Genomic DNA, 10,918 nt, shown 5'->3' on the forward strand with positions numbered 1-10,918 from the left:
GGTTTCCATGTCCTTATGTAAGTCAACAGTGCCGTGTGTTAAATACCCCCACCAGACAGTAAGAAGCCTGGCAGAAAAGGAGTCTGAGTCTCATCATCCTGGCTTGGCTCTGGAATAGCTCCAGCTTCTTCTGAAGGAATACTTCCCACTTCACCACGGCTCTAGATGCTCTGCAAACACATCCTCCCTAATCCATAACATAAAGTAGTGCTTTCAGGATCATCACTACAGCCATCCCCTTTCCAACGTGCTGTATTTTTTCCAAGGCTCCCTGTGAGAAGGGCTTCAGCCACTTTCATGCTGTGACAACAACCCATACACCCACTCACATTTTCAGGCATGGACAAGCCCTAAACAGGAGGAGAATCAGGCCAATATATTTGTTCTGGAAAATATTTAAGGACAAGGTTTTGAAACTTCTGTTTCCAGACTTAATGCTATTCCAGCCCCTGTGCTTGCCCTTAACAAAGACCACTTGCCCTTCAGGCTGAGGGCAGCAAAACAGATCACGTTACTGTGCCTGCTCATGGCCAGCTCCAAAGCGGCACCGGGGTATTTCAGTCACAGCCTCTCTCTCTGCTCAAATGTACTTCTTAAAAGCATTCGCTGTTTTTACAGAGGATAGGAAGTCACCCTGTAATGTTTCCTTAACTATCGCCATCCTAAATATTTTACTACTTGCAGTACTCTCTACAAGGAGCATATTTGATATTGCCATACAGAGTTGGGAAGCAGAGTGCCTTTTTATTACAGAAAATACAGAGCCTTATAATAAGCCTGAGTGAAACATCTTCATTACCAAAGCAGCTTTGTGCTGAGAAAGCCTGCCACTGGAAAAGAGAAAGCAGTACAAACATACTAAGAAATGCTATTTGCTGTTTAGTGCAAAAGAAAAAGAAACAGAAAAACTTAATGCATACTAGCAAACAGATCTATTGCACATTTAGTATATGTTTACCTAAACTACATAACCCTAGACCCTGAACAGTTTAGACCTGTACATTAAAATACAGATAAGTATATTTTTTCCTTCCTGACAGCAGCCGTACCATACTGTGACATAAGGAACAGCTTTAAACCAGGAGGAAACCTGAATTTTAAACTCGGGCTCCCTCCGACCTAATCTGATGTGTCTTCAGCATGAAGTGAGTTCTTGTATGTAAGGTACAGCCGATATGACACGGTGTGCCATCTTAGCAACTGCTTCCCACACAGCTACATGTCCTAATACTGCTGCATTTTCAACCTCCTCGTAGAGATATTCCTTTAAAAGTTCCACGGTCAGAAGTAATTTCACCCTCCTGGGCAGTACCTCACATCTATTTCGTTTTCTGTGCCTTTAATCGTCCAGACTCCGAGACTGCCTTTTTGCCTCAGTCCTATGCACCACACAGCTCAGTTTTAGCCAAACCAGGAATAATATTTATTCTAGCTCTTCAATCATTCTATTCCTCACCTTTTCTGCTAGCTAGACCTTTTCTGTCTTCTACAAGCAAATGTCGGTTTTCTGTTCCTTCATTATTTTTGCTAAGGAAAAAAAAAGAGGCAGAAAGCTATATTCCAACATACCTTGAAAGCAGAGCAGTCTTCACTCCCAGCTGTTTGACTTTTCAATAGCTTCACTCACACTTCAGCGCTCCCAAGAATCATAATGTCACAACCACTGTAGCTCGCAATCAGAGGCAGAGGCAGATCTCTCTCTCTCGCACACCCTTCCTCCCCTCCGTCTCTCTGACAGCTGTGCACTTTTTAGGACCGCAGCAGGACTTGCCTCCCGCTCCCTTTGCCACTCTGATAGCTAATCCCCTCCCTGCTATTAGGAGCACGCTGCCATTATATCTTAAAAGCACGCCACAGCTTGCATGCAGTAGCTGTGGGAAAGCTGCATTTATTTATACAGGAAGCTTGAGCACAGCACTTCCTACTTCCCATCCCAGCCTCAATGCAACTGCAGGTGACTGCTTACACCCTGCCAGTGCATACCCCGTGTTCTCATCTGGATACCCGTGCCGCTTTTAACTCCCATCTGTGCCCTGACAAGATCAAACCGAAGGAGATAAAGCATCAGAGGTGAGACCCCGCTTGCCATTTAACCTGCTTCAGGATAGCAGTTCGTGCAGCAGCCCACCTACCGGCAGGCGATGTCTGAGGCGCTGCTCCTCCTGCTTATCTCCAGATGTGAAGAACGTGGGTCTAAAAGCAAAGCGATTGCTTCACAAGCAAAAAAATCCAAACTCCCCAGCAGCGGGGTAATTTCAAGTCCCGAGTGCCTGCGCTCAGCTCGCCGTGGCAATGCTACATTTCGGCTCTGAGCTGAGCTTGTGTGCAAGAGGGGAGGGAAATTCTGCAATTCCCTTCCCTAATCCTGCAGGTGTGATTTACACCCGCGAAGAAGCAGGAGAAGGTACGGTGGTGCCACATGACACCAAGTGCTCGGGAACTTTTCCTGCTGTAGGAAAGGTACCACACCTGCAGATACGAAGGACAGATACATCCGAGTGCAGCGGGTGCAGAAAAACAGGGGGAGAAACAAGCCCAGATGCTAATCTCTAATTTTATTTTTATGGCGAAATAAATTTACTTTATGCTTCGTGCAATTATTGCTGGCAGTTTGCCTTCTGTACTTTACTGGGAAGACTGAGGCACAGGCATTTCCTCAGGAGTTTACAGAAGCTCAGAACTGAGCTTTTGCCTATTTTCAGACAATTTTACTGCATCAGGCGAATTTAAGGAAAAGGCAGGAAGCTCATGGCACCTTAATTCAGCTTACTGGCACCTCTGTGATACAGCTTTATTTAACAGCACAGACTATTTTCCCCTTGAAATAAGCAGAAATTTTATCAGTCTATTTGACATTCCATCACCCAGGTACCTGTTCAGCAACAGATGAAGTGCAGCAAGGAAAACCTCCCTGCTCAGCCCCTGCGCCCAGCACCGCAGCACTTCCACAGCAGAAGGACAATCAGCTCCAGGAGGAGAGCGGTGCTGCAGGGAGGATGAAGGAAGTCACTCAAGCTGCTGTGGGGAAAATGGTAGGGTGGGAGGTGCAGAGGTAGAGCAGGGAAGCAGCCACTAGCATCATCTGGTTGGTACTTACTCCTTGCTGGCACAATAAAACTGAACCAGGCTTCACTGCAATAGCATCCACCAGTCAAGAGAAACTGCAAATAAAGGCTAATCATCTTTTCAGATTTATGATTAGTCCTGCTCATATCTAGGGGAGCTGTTCTTCTGAATTAAGAAAACTTGATTAGCCTATTAAAATGCGGATAAATTCTGGAAAGATCCAGTTTCCTCCTGCATCTCTCTCTGCATGGATACAGGACAATCACTTCCTGATGCTGGGTGGGCAGCTGGCTGTTCCCCTGCTCCCACCTTCAATCCTGTGCCTACCCAGGACTGCTGCAGCAACGCGGAGCTGAAGGCGACGTGGCACCGTGCCAGGGCTATCAGGACTTGGGATGATCAATACCGATGATTCTTTCCCTCGCCAAAGGTCCTGAGCTGGACTGTTATGAGCTCTGCCATCAAAATGATTTCTCCTCCAGCTGCACCTCGAGCCCAGGTACCTGAGAGTTTTATAGAAGCACATTTTCTTGGCAAGCTAATTTTGTGAAGTGTTATGAGTCATGCTGAAATTGCTACCCAGCTGAAATCCCTGAATCTCTTAACCCAGATTGATTGATTTCCTTCCCGAGCCAACAAATAAATAAAAAACACAAGTAGGGAATGTCACACAGTGCCAGTCACAGCAGAAACCGAGCCCTCCCCATTCGCTGTCTTCTTCAATGGCAGTAACACAAAGCACAAACCAGAGAGGGTCTGCCTAAATTTTTGGCTGTTACAACTGACACTTTTCCAGCTCAGGGCTGGGGCAATCTGTGAGCCCCTGAGGTGGTACATGCCAAAGCACAGCATCACAGGGCATTTTCAGCTGAGTTAACAGCCAGAGTAAGAGTAAAGGTTGGCATAGTTAATTGGTAACATTGCTGTGTCATCCCAGCAGCTACTTGAAATACTTACAAAATGACTAAGCCGCCCTGGCATTAACTAAAATTACTAATTAATTTATGAGGTAGTTGGGTAAAAAAGTGATAGCATGACCCCTGAAATGCTCTCTCATACCCCACAAACAGAATGCCATTAACAGCAAATGTAAACACCAAGTTAGCATAAAACTCAATTTCATTATATTTCTAGGTAAGGAACCAGAATTAGCCTATCTGGAAAAAAAAAATTCATCACTACCCTGATTCAGTTTTTCAACTAATTAAAAAGAAATATCCTGAAAAATAACTGCTAGCCATAGGTGTAAAATAAAAACAGGTTTTGTAACAAACTTCCTAAAACCAGAGCGTAACTCTCAGTAAAATGTCCTTATTCATTTCACTTATTGTGCATGCAGATTATCCATTCTCCTATGCACAAAAATGTATTTTTATATGCAAGAGAAACAGTTTCACAAGAAGAATAGATACTGATGTGTAACACAAACAATGCTGGAAAAAAAAAATGAAGAAGAAAGTTTTTTTACACAATGGGTATAAATATATTATCTGAAGTTGACAAGCATGACACCCCTCAGCTCATGGGCTATGGATAGTTTTCTTCAAGGGGAACTACTTCAAAGGAAGATTCCACCCTCAAAAGTCATTTGTGCTAGCTTCATGAAGTTACTACTTGAAAAAAAGCATCTCTATTCAACGTATATAGATTTATCACATAAGCAATGACAGAAATTAGATGTCAGTGCAAAAACACAGAGCTGTGTAATATTTTGCGTGCAGACCAGCTTTTCTCAGAACAGCTGCAAGAAAGTCAGGATCCCATCTTTTTCTGTTTAAATAACCCTTTTGTTCTACAACTCAGGCTCGGTATGCAAGTCACTCTCTGACAAGCCAGGCTTGAAATCTTCATTATTCCCTTCGGCTAAAAGATACTAAAACTTTATTATAAGGTGTTTTGCGGTGGAGTGAAATAAATCGAGTTCAATCGTTTTGAAAGAATAGTGGGTATAAACCTAAAGAGCTTTTTATTTTATAGCAAAAAAAGTGAGTGGGACGGTGCGCTCTCTGCTGAACGTTCGCGATGATGACCTCAAAGCACGTGGATTTGTCTCAGACAGACACAGAGAAAAGCGGTAAGCTGACTGACAGTCATCCTGCTCTATGAATAAAACAAAATGCAAGTCGTTACAACATGCTGGCACAGCCGACCCTCTCCAAAGAAAACACAACCACATGTCTTCCACAAATATCCCTATTTCTTCTCCACTGATACTTTCTCCTGTGTCTGTAATTTGAAATACTTCCTGGGATGCTGGAAATGAGCTGCAAGCATTTGTCCCACACAGAACAGTGCTGTATGAAAGAAGCCCAGCCTCACCAGAGGACAGTGAGAAGACAGCCTGCTACCCCAGCCAAACAGCTGTGCTTGGGGTGCTCAAAAATCCTGGTTTATGGGGCAGGGCTGATGGCTTTGACAGTACGTTACTGGAGTGCCAGGTCCCAACTTGTCTTCTTGGGACCTGCAAGTATTAAGGGTATGTGTATTTTCCCTCACAAAAGATCCTGCTGATAGCGTAGGTCAGTTGGTGATGTTGGCTTTTTTCCCCAGCAGCAGCTCTACGTGCATTTTTAACTTCTACCAACTCCTGCCTGTTCACTAGGTGCGTGAAGAGCCAGCCTGTAAAAAGAAAACCGGACGAGTCTGCCACAACTAAAACGCTGATGAATTTTTACTGAATGGCAAATATCCAGCCCAGGAACAGCCAGCGCAACACCCTCAGCCTAGGGCTCATCCTCAGCCCCCTCTCCATACTCAGACACGAGGAAGAGACAGGCTACTGTCACCCTTCCCCCTGGGACAAGAGACATGCAATAAGCACAGCCCCAAACCCTCCAGATGGGAAGCAGAGCTGGCACCTCGGTGACGTGATGACACTGCTTCACATGGCAGCAGAGGACGCAGGACACCTTGTGGGCTCGGAGGTGACCCTGAGCAAACAGGGTGGCACACGTAGCTTCCCACACACCAGCACCACCTCATGAGTTGCTGGAAAAAAAAAAATCAAACTAAACAGCTTGCCTTGCTCTCAAGCTCAGGGATAACACAAGCAGATATGGAGTTGCTCTGTTCCTCTGAGGGCCAGGAAACAGGTGAGAATTTATAGCTGCAAAAAGAGTAATTTATAAGGCCATACCGAGAGGACCACATTGCATGCACACAAAGAGGAGACAGTGAAGTTGTCCTCCTGCTCTTCCTTAAAGTAAGCAGGCATTTTCAACAAGAGATTGTACGGGGAAAAGTCAAGGCTTGGTTAAACGAATTTATTTTCTACCAGCTGTGCTCACAGATAGCTTCAGAGCATGGCACAGAATAAATTATGCAGTCGGTTTTGTTTTATTTTTTTCCTTTTGACTGCATGCCCAAAGTGACACAATTTGTTGACTTCTGACCAAGTGTTTTGGTAATGTACCTGGAATTGCAGCCATTCCAGACACTGGAATCAGAATCGCTTTAAAAACTGAGAGGGCAAAACCATACCGGCAGCCAGCACAGGAAGCTTCCTCTGCATCAGAGGGGGTCACCAACCTGTCCTTGTCATGAGAAAAAAATGTGCACGCTGTTTTCTTGGTTTCTACTGCTTCTCCTGTCCTGCCTCAAGTTGTTAGCTGCCCTTTTTTGGAAATGCTAAAAGGCAGATTTATTCCTTTCAACCCAAAACCAGTGGAGCGCCTGGTGTGGCTCTGTCTCCAGGCTTAAAAGACAACTGGGATTGGAGGGAGTGGGGGGAAGCTTAATAATACATCTCAGCCCAGACCTTCCTGTTTTACCCATACCTTTGGAGCCAGGGGCAGGCAGGTCTGAGGTGAGATATGATTGAGGCACCTCATTTTATGGCCATCACAGCCCTGTTACCAACTTGAGAGGGGTTACTCCAGTGGACTGAATATGCAGGGAAATGCTCAGCTGAAACACTCCCATACAGGAAAATCAAGAACTTGTCCCTCTTGCCCAGTCTCCCTCCTCTTACCCAGCTTCCAGGGAGGGCTGCCCACCCCATTTCCCTCCCTCACCACCCCTCCGAGCAAGTGGTTAAATTCAGCAAGTATAGTGGGAACTCAAAAACAAGCAAACTGCTTACTTGCAGCAAATGACATGAGGATTTTTTTTCAGATGCCCTGAAATAATTTTGTAGCTTTTAGCTCTATGTTGTTTATTTTTGCGTCTGTTCCCTTCAAGTGCCAGATAAATTTATTAAAAATATGTGTTTTTTACCACGTAATATTTAAAAATCTCTTATAAAACTAGGCACATCCTTTTGAGCAGAGATTCTCTAGGATCAGAAAGGCAAGCTTTAAGGGACAGCCGGGGCTGAAGGGCAGGAGGCATACCAAAACCTTTGCTTTTCTAAACACTGCTGAAACCCAAGCAAATAGTGCTTTCTGCTTCACTACTATCTGCAGGCACTGAAGAGCCAACAAGGAACTCATCTTTTCGTTAAGCATGACCGCTGTGAAAATAGACTGGCTCTGCTCACCTCCCCTGCACTTCTCAGGCAGGAATTTAAACAGAATTTAGGTATATTCTCTAATTTTTATGTTACACATACGTAGTAGACGTTTCCTGTGACATAAGAAGACAAACTGGTCAGGGGCAAAATATGTTCCCACAGAGAATCCCTTTGCACTGTATGCTGTAAGCAAAGCTTTGAAGTGTGAGCTCTGAGTCTGCTCCCAGTTCTGTCTTTCTGCAGCCAGGGCATACGAATGTAAGGTGGGGAAAATGTGCTCGGTGAACTCTGTCTGCTAGTCAATAACTAACTTGTTCTCCTTACATTATCCTTAGGACAACTGTCTCCACGCCTGTATTTGCAGATCCGGAGAAAAGGCAATTTGCTGAGTTATAGGGCAGTCACGGGAGCAGAGACACTGCCTTGTGGAGTAAGAAAAGGAGGACAAGAGTAGAGACAAGTGGCCTACTTACAGGGACGAAGTCCTGACAATTCTCTGGCTTCCCATTAGTTAGGTCAGCTCCTTCTGTGGGAGGCTGACAGTAAGAAACCTCCAGGATCTTGAAGTCTGCCAAGGAGATCTGAGAGAACATGAAATTTAGGGAGAAACGGGGGCCAAAGGGAAACCATTTGACTCCCTGAATATGAGACTAACATCATGAAAAGGCTGAGGAGAACTTTCTCCTGTCCCTCCCTGCTTTTGGCTCACACATAGAGTACATTTGCTATATGGAAAAAAAGCATGTGAAAGGGAGGAAAAATTTTACACTCTCAGGATAATTCTAACAATGCATTAAAAATATACAGAAACGGAAAATGTTATTTTGATGTAATATGTTTTGCTCTTTTTTTTACTCTTTCTAAGACCAGCTCTTCCAGCTCTTAAATAATCTTTCACGTTATTGTCTAAAGTCATAGTTTTTTGAGCAATGTAACTTAAAAGCTGATAAACAGCATTTCCCAGCAGCCTTGCAGTGGCAGACTCCAGCCCTGTAGCATCTCCAGCATCCTCCCTGGCAATCACAAAAATCTCACCAGTTTCTGGGTATCCCAGGGCACAAGCTGCCACAGGTTTCAGCTGTGAATGCGGCAGGAGCACCTCACTGGGCTGCCAAGAACTAGAACAAATATGCTCCTTCCTACCGAGCAAACCTCAAAGAAATTATCCAGCACAGCTTAGGAAGAACTGGGAGGCTCCATCTGAGATGCTTCTGAAATCTGGTCATTATCAGAATATGCCACAGAAACAGTGTTTATAGTAATGGATTGTCTTTGGGATAAAAAAGTATGAAATCATGATGTCATGTAGCACAAACTTTGTACGTGAAAAGAGAATTTGGAGAGCAGAGGATAGGAAATTGATTTTCACTGTGGTTTTAACCTTGATCATATTTGTTTAAAGAACTGAAGAGTTCTCACCAGTTTGACTGTTTTGAAGAGTTTCCAGCAGTTTTACTGGGTTTCGGTTTTGTTTTTCCTTTTTCTTTTTTTTGAGGAATAGTCATTTCTCTTTCCCTAGCAAAATGACAGGAAGCATGAATCAAGACTGTTTAAAAAGTCACATAACAACTTCCTTTGTCCTTATTGATAACGTTTTTGTTTTTGTGACCTGAGTGGATATTTCTGTGTGTGTGTTCACTGGGGGAAATCTTTTTCCAGTGACTAATCATTTTGATGCAGTATCTTACATAAAGCCAACAGTTGATCTTCTGTGTCGTTCCTTCTGGTGTCAATAGGCTTATGAGAGAAGGAAACTGAAACACACGTAGGAAGAATAAATAAAATTAATGTTTTACAGGAAATTAAATGGATGTTCTGATGCAGGCAATTTCCACAAAACACAGCAGAGTATGGAGTGAATGTAGATAGAGATGGCCAAGGAAAAATTCCAAGGATCGGCTTTAGTCCTTTGACTCTCTTTCCAGGAAACACCAACATCCTTTCAGCCTGCTTCAGCCAGCAACAGGTCCCCAAGAAATCTGTTGTCATTTAGTAAAAATCAGAATGCAAACACCCCACCAAGTTTTATGTTTGGATACCACCTGAGCCTACATCACTCTGTTGTGATCCAGACCACCTGAAGCTTGTCACTGTCATTGCATCAAGGTTTAAGATTCCTTCACGTCAAAGGGTCCCCATACTAATGACCAAAGAGATCTCTGCTGTTTCTGTACCATCAGTTGCCCCCAAAAATATCTTTTCAACTGGAAGTTCTATTACAAAAGGATTATGAAATGCTGTTGAAGTTAAAATAAAGACGGATTTGATTGTTGAACAACTGTTTTCCAACCATGCTGCTGAGAAAAAAACAACGAGAAAAGGACTTCATTTATTCAGAAGGTATTATAAACCATGGATTTCCTCAGGAATAAAGATGTATTAAATAGTCAGATTTTATGCTCCCAACTTGTATGTGAAAAAATCATTTGGTGAGCAGCAAAGCTAATGAAGCGCGGTTTCTAAAGATTTGCATGCCTTAAACACGACTGAACTTTACCACTAAAACAGTAACCCTCGTCTTCCTGACATCACTTACAACGTGCCCCTGGACCAAGGGGATGCAAATTATGATTTACATCAAGCCACATGCGTGATGATTTGTGAGGCCTGTACGTGATAACTGTTTTTCTGACTGGATGCTACCAGAAAATGGAGCGCTGCCTTGAAAAGTTGTCAGAGGTACTGGCAGAGAACTAGTGGGATCCTCGCAGGCTCTATTTCCTAGCACAACACTCAACTCAGATTCAAAGCTCAAAGGACTGGACTGATGATTTTACAGAAATGTGGCAGAAGTCATTGAATTCAACAAATCTGAGGAGTACCCTAAGCACAAAGCTTATGTTTTGAGGTTACCTTTGGGTTTCATTGCACACAGTGAGAAGCGAAGAGGGAAAGCCTTCATTTGACAATCTGGTTTTGGCTGAGGGAAGCCAATTTCAGGACCTCTGCAACAGGTTTTCCACCTCCTTAACAAAACAAACAAACCTGCAGCAGAGATACACGATTTATATTTTATTCTGGGCCTTGCCAGAAACATCCTCTGACCTTGGAAGAGTAACTGAACCTCAACATGTGCTAATTTTAATATTTGTAACTCCCCAGAAAACTTACTTGCTTGTGCCCCAGGTGTCTTGCATATCCTGTTACTGACTGCACAGTGTACTGCGTTTCCAGGCTAGTTGGGTTCAAGCACAAAGCAGAGGAACATAAATATTCAACAGGGAAGTCAGACATGAGTGAAAAGAATGAAAAGTCAGTCGTGACAGAAAAAGCTTTTTTTTTTTTTTTTTTTTTTTTTTTTGTGAGCATCAGTGATCTGATGAAACGGATGGTATTTGCTTGGAAGGTAATGCAAATGATCGTTCACACAATACAAAGCGTGTGTAGCCTATTTCAATCAAT

At 43.6% G+C, this 10,918-nt stretch overlaps 1 protein-coding gene and 1 long non-coding RNA gene across 3 annotated transcripts in view; one reads left to right on the top strand and one right to left on the bottom strand.

Annotated features, from left to right (window-relative positions):
- RNF144B (ring finger protein 144B) overlaps positions 1–1,840 on the bottom strand; it is a 55,268-nt gene extending 53,428 nt beyond the window's left edge. Inside the window, exon 1 of one of the 2 annotated variants that reach the window (XM_082753780.1) lies at positions 1,570–1,840. The gene's annotated coding sequence lies outside the window, so the exon portion shown is untranslated. The remainder of the gene's footprint in view (positions 1–1,569) is intronic. The other variant, XM_082753779.1, reaches the window with a different exon arrangement.
- A 111-nt stretch (positions 1,841–1,951) lies between these two features.
- On the top strand, positions 1,952–5,407 carry LOC309874951. The gene is made up of 3 exons (XR_014316948.1): positions 1,952–2,070; positions 2,869–3,565; positions 5,044–5,407. It is a non-coding gene; the product is annotated as an uncharacterized lncRNA (long non-coding RNA).
- The last annotated feature ends 5,511 nt before the right edge of the window (positions 5,408–10,918 follow it).

The sequence above is a fragment of the Aythya marila genome (genome assembly GCF_965140915.1).
Source record: "Aythya marila genome assembly, chromosome: 2".
In the NCBI taxonomy this organism is placed as follows: domain Eukaryota; kingdom Metazoa; phylum Chordata; class Aves; order Anseriformes; family Anatidae; genus Aythya; species Aythya marila.